This window comes from Coturnix japonica, chromosome Z, assembly GCF_001577835.2.
Source record: "Coturnix japonica isolate 7356 chromosome Z, Coturnix japonica 2.1, whole genome shotgun sequence".
NCBI lineage: Eukaryota > Metazoa > Chordata > Aves > Galliformes > Phasianidae > Coturnix > Coturnix japonica.
This window is the reverse complement of record NC_029547.1, coordinates 63,793,588-63,803,578: the sequence shown is the minus strand read 5'-3', so window position 1 is coordinate 63,803,578 and position 9,991 is coordinate 63,793,588. Positions and strand designations below refer to the sequence as shown.

Here is a 9,991-nt window from a genome sequence, read left to right as displayed (position 1 = left end):
GCTAGATGTAACTCCATCTATCACTACTCTAAGGGTCCAGTTCTCATCGAGCCACTTCTTTACCCAGCAAAAACTGTATGTGTCCAAACCATAGGCTGCCAGCTTCCCAAGGAGAATACTGTGCAAGACAGTGTCAAAAGCTTTGCTGAAGTCCAGGTAGATTGCCCTTTCCTTCATCCACCAACTGGGCCACTTGATCACAGGAGATGAGGTTGATCAAGCAGAACCTGTCTTTCATGAATCCATGCTGAATGAGCCTGAACCTCTAGATGTCCCACACATTCTGTGGATCTCAGGATGATCTGCACCATAACCTTTCTTGGCACCTAGGTGAGGCTGCTGTGCCTGTAGTGCCTTCCTTATGACACTTCATATAGATGGGTGTCCTGTAACCAAAGACAGTTTCCAAAGGAATTATTCTTGACAGAAACATGCCATCTTTAAATTTGAAATAAGATTCTGATTATTTTTTTTCTTCCAGTCAGGAAATAGATATTACTTTATAACAAGTTATAGAATAATAAATAATTATAGTGAAGTTTTTCCTGTGTTCCTATAATTTATAAATCACTTTGTTGGCTTCAGCAAACCTGACAGTATATTGTCAGGTGTGTTGTTGCCCTCTAATATTTAAAGGGAGCTTATAAACATGAGGAAAATCAACCTTTTACACAGGTAGATAGTAGATGTGAATGACCCATCCCAGTGGGTGTTTAAAGCTGTATGGGAGATTGGTAATCACAGCCTGAACCATTGATTAATCAGCTAAGGCAAGTATTGGGTCAGCTGCGGAAGCACAGGTGAGAGTAATGTAGCTGTGTTCCCAGAAGGGGTGGAGCTTGACTCCACCTCCTCTGAGACCTCATTTAAGGGCTGACCCCTCACTGAGTCAGTGTCTCCTGGAGATTGCTCTTCAGTGAAGACTGCCCCAGCTTCCTCAGCAAAGGCATCACCACTGGTGAGTTTCCCTCTTGCTTATAACCTTTGTACATTTATTACCATCTTTGTTACCATCTGTATAGTTACCACCTAGACAAAGGCCAAGGTGGATGGGGCTTTGGTAATTTGACCTAGTACTTTATCCAGTGCTTGGCAGCCCTGCTTGTGTTACAGGAGTTAATGGTTCTTCAGGAGCCTTCCAACTCAAGCCATTCTGTGATTCTATGATTCTGTGAGTTGTTGCTCAAATAGAAAATATTTAAACCTTAATCTTGATGCTAAATAATGCCTTCATGCTCTGTCCACACGTGCTAAGTGCTACTAGAACAAAATGTATGAAGTGTTTTTAAGTTGACTCACAATTAACCAGTAACTCTGGAGAGCCCTGAAGGTAAAAGTAAAGCAGAAGTGAAAATAGAAATTCTTACCCTGGTTAAATAAGATATTAAAATAACAGTGTACTACTACCTTCATAGGAGTTAAAATGCAGAGTAACGCTCCAGGGCTTGAGCTCATTGTGAAGAAAAGTGGACTAGAAAGAAGGTGCCCCTTTGGGCAGGTAGGATTTTGAAATGAAAGATACCTTTACATTTTCTTTGAAGGTTTCGGTACAAGCACAGACACAGCACACTGATCCAGACAGTCTACTGGCTGGTGTTACCGTAACATCTGCTTTTATTCCTATCAAGTGGAGAGAAACTGCTTCTGTATTTTTGTTTTAACAGTGAAAGTCCTTGCAGCACAGCCAAGACAAAAGTGTTTTCTTTGTGCTTCAGCTCTGAAGCTGCTGACGTGCCATTATTACCTGTATTGAAGAGAAATAAACCCCAGGCAGTTTTTATACTGTGAAACAAAACTTCCACAGCATGAGACACTGGTTGAGTACCATTTTATATCTTTCTTAATATTCAAAATTAAAAATTTAGTTTTTATTTCTTTTATGGTATTGGTAAAATGCCTGTATCTTAATAGACTACTGAACTGTCTCTCACAGATAAACTATTATATGTGTGATTTTATTAAATAGGCAAGTCATTAACGGGAGTGATGTTATAATGTGTCAATTATAGCAAAACTTTACCAAATGTAAACTTACACCCAGGCCTTTGCTTTACTGAAGTAGTCATAAAACCAGAAAAATAAATAAATAAAGTTTTGGAAAATATTTTCTTTTTAAATGCTCATCAGGACGTCAATAGATATATTTCCTAATTCGGACTTTATCAGTTCATTAAGTGTGCTTCTGTGCACATATTTATGCTATATGAACTAAGGTACAGCCTGTAAACGGAGGTATTATTCAGTCTTATCAGCATTCAGCCGATAAGCAGAATGATTAATAACATTTAGGATGAGTTTTATTCAAGGAAATATACATTTCCTGAAATACACTTTTCTAATGCATACATTTAAATTCTTTTCTGATCAAAAGACAAGCATAAAGAGTGAAAGTGGTGTTGATCATAGAGTTTAAGTAATCTCATTATTGAAAGATGCATCAGTTCTTTGGCACTTGCAAGTAAATCAGATCCCCTCAAAGAACAAGAGAATAAATCTGCATGTGAATTTGGTTCTCAATCGTCACCCATCTGCAGCCAATTTGAGGGAAGCAGGACCTTTGCAAGTAGCTGCTTAAGGGAGAAAATTTGGCAGCATAAGGTGGAAGCAATGAATTTCAATCTAATCTCCTTCATTCTCTGTACACTATTTAGCCTGCCTTATATTTCAATGCTGTTTAAAATGTAACATTTTAATATTTTTTTTCTCCTACTATTTTTTATTTTCTTTGAAGCAAGACAAACTTTTTACTTAAGCTAAAGTGCTGGAATGCCTGATTTGAAGTGACTGGAAGCAGTAGATGTTAATGGTGCGTAATTGGGCTAGAGCCTGAATGGATTTAAATCTTTTTTCTAGTGTATCATTTGAGATCTAGCTTTCCATTATAACGGGGCTTTTTTTTTTTTTTTCCCCCACAGAATTCTCAGTGCCTGTTGCAAAGCTCTTGCTCTGTACTTCAGAGTGTTTTCTTTGACCTTGTCCACAGAAACTATTACCAGAAGATGTATTAAGCTTCACTAAGTAAATATATCCCTCGAAAGTTATACTGGTAGTCATAAACAAAATTGAATATACCTTAATGATAATTTATGGTGGATGGAAAGGCAATAGTCTTAAAGTCTAATTTTAGCCCAGCTGTGTTGTACAAAGGCATTGTACTCTGAAAATCTCTTTTCTTGCACAGAGACAAAAAGTAGATTATGGAGAGTAACCTTCTGTCACCTGCTTTGGTGAACAGACTCCTTCCTCCACTTGCCTGTGCACTGGCTCAACAAACAGTTTAACAAGGGCACTGCTTGTTTTTCACCAGATCTTATTTTCTAATAGAAAACAGAAATCCTTCCTCTACCCTTTTCCCTATCCAGCAGTTCATTAATTCATGTAAGTACTATGTTGTTTCTCATACTCTGGTTCACAGTCCTCTGTCCTAGATGTATTTTATGATTACAAGAGCTGCTTCCCCAAGCGTTCAGTAATGTTTGGTGGCTATAGACTTAAGCACTTTGGATGGGTCCCATAACACAGACAAAATACGATTATAGCAGTTGTATCACTCCCAGTAGAATCAAGGGCTGTTCTTTGTCATAGGCCTTTCTTATTTTTTGTCAGAGAGCAGATCAAGGTTATCATGTCTATTCCAAGGAAAGCCTCACTTTGGAGGATGTATTGTGTTTAAGCTTTTCTTGAATATAGATTTTAATCTACAGAAGGATCAAGAAATATCTGGAAAAAATTCTGTAATAATAGGCAGGCCCCAGACATCTGCTGCCGTCTTTATAAGGTATTCTTAATGTATATACAGTCTATCAAGTCTTCATTTCAGAAAATGTTTGCTAGGCTTCTTAGGTCCACCTACTTCTTCAGTACTTTCCTCCTTCTTGGTTTAACTCATCATTTCTGTTTCTGGGAAAAAGGAGATATTTGTCTCTCAATCACATTCTTTCATGCCTGCACAGAAATATTTTCTTGCCCTCCTTCCCCCTGTCCACTCTTTTTTTCTCCCCATTAATCTATCCATTCTTGCATTCCTACTTTCTCTTTCCTTTTTTCAAGTGTTGGTAGCTCTGATACTTCTCTAGCCATTCCCTAATGGATTTTCCTTTTGTAGTCCTACTGAGCACATTTATACTTAGTAACTGTGCATCACACTGTACATCCAACCTCATCCAAGCATTAAAGCAAAGCTACCTTCTCTGACACTGTGAGCCACCAGGATGTGTGAGGCTAGAAAATGGACTTTCACAGTACATTCCATGATAGCTCAGCACTTGCTGTGGAGAGCACTGAAGCTCTATTCAAAAGAAAATCTTTACTTGCTTGTTTCTTTATTTGTCCTTTATTTGTTTCTTATTAGAACACGCAAGTAAAGAAGATTTTAAGGTTTATCGTATAAAATTTGGTGTGTTGATATCAGGTGGAAGATGTACTTGGATAGTTCAAAATTATTTAGCACTTTAAGATGCTTAAATTATCTTTGTCAATGACATTAAATTAACATTGGAAGATCTTCAGATGACAGCTGCTTCCTTTTGCCAGATTTGAAGCACACTGAACTCAGTAGAAAGATTAACAAATTTCAGCATAACTCAGTGTTGTGAGTATTAGGGAATGCAGGTAAGGAGATATCTTGCTAGGATGACATTTAAAGTATGATTCATTTTGTATGATTGTGTTCCCAACTCGTGATTGGGTTTTCTAGTTTATTTTTAAATAGGGTAATTATATAATTAAAATATTAAAAATGTATTAAAATATAAAAAGCTTAATGGAAACCTTCAGCTAGATTCCTCATGTTTTAAGCCAAACTCGGAAAAAGTCCTGATATGTTTTAACTCTATGGCAGCTTTTCCACAGATTTTATTAAGATAACTGTTTTGCTCTGGATTCCAACAGTTATGTTTAACCTCCTAGTGAACAGTGGCATATATACGTGTTATGCTGCCTGAAAAAAAATCCACCTTGAGTAACTGCACTCTCTATTTAGATCATGTATAGCATTTGCTCATCTACTAAACAATAATCGGATAAGTTAACAATCTTAAGACACAATACAAATTTATTATAGATTTTAAGATTAATAATAATTAGAAAACATAATCACAGTCACCCTAAAGTGGAACAGGACTCCATTTCCCAAGAGTAACAATGCCAAGAGATGTGAATCCCGGTCACTTTTGCACTCTGTTTTACACAGATAAAAATGAAACACAAAAGTACTATTCCAGTCACAAAATGAACAGTTGTTTTACAGGATAATATCTTAAGAAGAACAATTTTTTGTCTCAAAAAGAAAATCTCATTAGCCTTGCCCTTTGTGCCCAGGGTGGACTTTCAGCTTAAAACAGGGGAAGGAGACATCTGCTTTGAATCAGGAGCTCAGAGGTAGTTTTACTAGCTTTTCACGTAAGTTCTCTAGTGCTGATATCCCAGGAAGTTCTCTTTGACCTTTTCCCCACTAATATTTTCAAATAAAAGAATTTTTTTTTTTTTCCTGCCAGCCTTTACCAAAGAAATTCAAGGATCCTTTCCTGCCAGTCTGGATTGAAGCAACTGAAAAAACTAGCATGGTCTATATATGAGTCATCCCCCTGATCTCTTAAAATAAGAAAACTGACAAAAAAACATTCTTTAGTGAAATATGTTTTAGAGCTCTACAGATAAACAAAAGTCCAATTACTGTGTCACAGCATACAAACATCTTCAGTGGGAGTTCCATGCCCACTAAGTATCCCTACTTGCCAAAATGCAGTATTTTGAAGCATTTCCAAAACTGTGAACATGCACTAATCTCCAAGTCAGGAAAGGAAGGGGTAGAAAATTGTTTCCTACTTACTGTTCATAGGTAGACACGGCTTTCATGTACCTATAGAAATCTTTCTTTTTTGCATTCCTTGCCAAATCCAGTTCCAGATGGGCTTTGTCCTTTTTGACCCCATCCCTACATAGGCCTAGCAGCATCGCTGTACTTCTCCTAGGGTACCTGTCCCTGCTTTTACTGCCTGTGCATTTTCTTCTTGCTCTCCACCTTGACCAGTTGGTCCTGGCTCAGCCATGCTGATCTCTTGCCTTTCTTTCCTAACTTCCTCCACCTGGGGAAGGAAAGCTATTCTACAGCTCTGCATAGTCACAACAGCCCAGGCCCAGCAGGATGAGAGCCTGTGATCATGACACAGCTTGTAGCTGGAGGAAGAAGGCACCACTTGATCAGGCAGACACAAGGCTACCTTTGTTACCTTAATCTCTAACTCTCACTCGCAGGCTTCCAATTTGAATATAAAGAAGCAATAAAAGAAAATAAAAGAAAAATTAGAGTGAGCCTCATAACACCCATTCCATTTTCATCTAATTTCAACTTATTATCTGGCTACTTCTTATAAGCTTACCTGTCTCTTTATTTTTTAAATTATTTATTAAATAAACATCCTCCAATTAGTTATCACTGCAGATAATGGAATTTGGAAGATTTCATTCTCTTTGTTAGTATTCCACTTTTTCTTTTTTTCCTTTGGTTTTATGTGGTTTTGTTCAGTTTTGTGTGGTTTTGTGCTGCTGGCAATATGATAAATTTCTCAAGTGCTGCTGGTGTTCTCTCCCATTCTTTCTCACCCACTTTTCCCTTTTCCCTCATGAACAAAGACAGCATTACCTTTTCTGTATGGGCAGGTCATATTTTCATCACTCTATTTTCCTTACTTCCTGCCTTTTTTAATGACTATGTGTCCAAAGCAGTGCACTTAAGCAGAAAAAGGACTCTTCATAGGAAGTTAGCAGAACTGTTCATGAACGAGAGGACGTGAAGGAAGAAAATAATTGCTAAGATGAAGCAGCTCAGGGAAGAAGAGAGGAAGAGACTGAAGACAAGCCTCATCTAACATCAACCCTCAAGTCCTATTTTATGCCACAATACAGCAAGCCATCTTGTACATGCCAGTGTCTGTGAGCAAGTATGTAGAACAGAATCAAATAGAGTATAAAAAAAATTGTAAAATTACAGAACTGGGACTTTTGGGAAAAGGAATGTTATCTCAGGGCTGCAAAAAGGTGGGGGAAAAAAAAAAAGTGGAAAAAGCAGAGCACTGATGGATATGGTGGCAGAGTGGCACTCAAGCTGTGCTTCAGAGAGCAGTGAGGGCTGATCAGTTCGAGACATTGAGACACTGAGACTTTCTTTCTGGATGCTAGTGTGTCAGAAATTTTGCAGAAAAGCTATTCCAAACAAGGCTACGTGGAAAAAGTAAACCTTCTACAATGACAAGGTGTGGAAAAGAAAGCATTTAAGCTTTCCATCTCAGAATGAAATTGAGAGCAATGGGATAAAATATGCCATAAACTGTCTACTGTTTCTGGCAGCAAAAGGGGGGATGTTCAGTCACTGAAGACTTCAGCCCACTCTTAGGACATGCAGGGTCAGCTAAGTTGTCTGGCTTCTCTTTAGAAGTAAGCATTGCCTACAAAAATATTACTTTAAAGTTCTAAAGATGGAGAAAACTCTATGCCAGGAGAGTGAACAGAATGAACTTGGGAAAGCTGGAAATATTTGAACAAACCACATTTTTTAAGAAAAGCTCCTCACTGTACTAAACTTGCTTGGCAGTAGATTTAGCTTCAGTGCCCCTTAAGAATATGAATGACAAATGAGGCAACACACACTGGGACTAATTTCCTCCAGATTTTTTTCTTCCAGAATCAAATAAAGTCAGAGAATCGTTTGGGTTGGAAAAGACCAGTAGGATCATTTAGATAATATTTCTTCAGTTTTCAGCTTCACTGTACTGACCAACTTTCTGATTAATAGTCAATTACTTCTTCAAACTGCCATGTCTGATTAATGAGAAAGGAATGAGAAAAAATAAATTTTGTAAATGACTTAAGCAAATTAGGAGGCCTATATATTCAAGAGAATAATAAGTTTGTCAAGGGACAATATCCGATATTAATTTTTTATCATTTTTTAAATAGTAGAAGCTTATTTACTTTGTTGCAGAAACTCCTTTCATTGTGAGGGGGAAACAGAATAGGGTAAACCAATTTGCTGAGTAAAACTGTTTTCTCTGACAGCAAACGAGTAACCTGTGGAAAGGCCAACTATTACCTGTTTAGGCAGACATCCCTGTGTGAACAAAATTAGGAAAGGGTCTGTTGTGCATTGGGATCTCATTGCCAGGAGGATTTCATCTGTTTTGACAGAGGTCGGAAAATCAGAATCTTAGAAACAGTGATGTTGGAACAGACTTCAATGGTTATCTAGTCCAACTGTCAACCCATGCCCACTAAACCATGTCCCCCAGAGCCACAACTTCATGTTTCTCCAACATCTGCAAGGACAGTGACTTCACCCTTTCCCTGCGCATCTGTTTCAATGCATCACCACTCTTTCTGAGAAATCTTTCCTATTATCCATTCTGAACCTCCCGTGGTCTGACTTGAATCCATTACCTCTCCTGTTTCTGTTAGCTGGGAGAAGTTGCCAATGCCCACATTGCCACAACCTCCTTTTAGGGAGTTAGTTGTAGGGAACTATAACATCTGCCCTGAGCCTCCTTTTCTGAAGGCTGAACAATCCCAGTTCTCTCAGCTGCTCCCCATAAAACCCGTGTTTGTTGTAATGTACTTGGCTTGCTGTTCATTACCTTGAGATCTATGTTGCCAGTCCCACCTGGGACAAGACAACTGCACTGATGCCATGGGGTGACACAGGCATGGAGCTAGGCTGGCCTCCAGAGTACCACTCCTATATCCCTGCCTCTGCCTCTGCAGCACCACTCTGAGTCTCTTGTGCCTTATCTTGGCTGCTACAGCTATGTTCTCTACTGATTTTGTTCCAGTGCTCAGAAAAGGAATTTGGTTACAACAAACACACATTTTGAGCTTTTTCTGAAATCATTTCCTTTGACTCAGTTTACTGTACTTAGCGGTGAAAATATATCACAATCATAAATATCTACTGCGTGAAAGCTGTGTAGGTTCACATGACAAACAAAAAAACTAATAAAAATTAAATGTTTTCTAAGATATCTGGAAGGCAACACATGCTTTAGAAGGACAAGACACTAGGAAAAACTCAGGACACAGAGTTTTCCATAAACATATTAACATTGCGCCTATTCCTTGGCAGGATTTTTCTGCTGAACACTAATCTTTTCTATGTTAAATATTTCTTAATGAATAAGATATTCTGTTATAGGATTAAACACTGTCGTGCCAGTTTGCAGCGTATGTATAGTTCAGAGGATGTAAGGAAAGTCAGTCACCTAGGGATTCAAACAAAGTAGAGTAAACTCAAAGCTAACTGCTAATAGAAGAATGCACTACTTTTTTAAAAAACTAAAAGGCAAGTTAAAAAAATAAATTATTCTATTAAGAATCTTTGCTATTATTGTTCATATTCATTTATACCGCTGTTATTTATTCCTGATAATACTTTAAATCTCTGATAATCAGAGATAAGACCTAGCTGTGGTTAAAAGCACAGAAATGATTCTAACTTCACTGGGCCTTCTCATACCTTAACATTTAATTTAGTGTATTTGGTTTCTTTGCTAAGATACCCCACTGTAACCACTGAACTTTTTTGTTGTTGTTGTTGTTTCCCACTTTTTCTACACTGCTGTAAAGAAAACTTGTTAGAAATTAAGATCTGCATTTTAAACAATGAGGATGTGTTTCTGATTATTTGAACTGCAGGGCTTCCAATCACCAGAAAGGACTGATTTTCATGTTCTGTCCTAAAAACACATATAACTCATAATAGATTTCTCCCTTATATTCTCAAGAGGTGTCGGTGGAAGTGACTTTGAAAATATCTGTTTTTTGGAATTTTAATATGAGATTCTTAAAAAGCAGTCTAACCTTCAGAAAGTATTTGATTTCTCTTTGTTCTTGAAATTGTGTTCCTTTAATGTAAGTCTGAATGACATAGAGATACAAATGTATATATTTTTAAGAATAATTATTTTCTGAAAGCATATTCCAAAATATTTTTGCATCATAATTT

At 37.5% G+C, this 9,991-nt stretch overlaps 1 long non-coding RNA gene across 2 annotated transcripts; it reads left to right on the top strand.

Annotated features, from left to right (window-relative positions):
* Positions 1-1,420: 1,420 nt before the first annotated feature.
* Positions 1,421-7,635, top strand: LOC107306638. Of its 2 annotated transcripts, XR_004305719.1 has the most exons (7): positions 1,421-1,498; positions 1,716-1,816; positions 2,732-2,806; positions 2,916-3,018; positions 3,182-3,378; positions 5,249-5,379; positions 5,496-7,635. It is a non-coding gene; the product is annotated as an uncharacterized LOC107306638 (long non-coding RNA). The 2 variants fall into 2 exon arrangements; XR_001552216.2 differs by lacking the exon at positions 1,421-1,498 and having other exon boundaries at positions 1,653-1,816.
* The last annotated feature ends 2,356 nt before the right edge of the window (positions 7,636-9,991 follow it).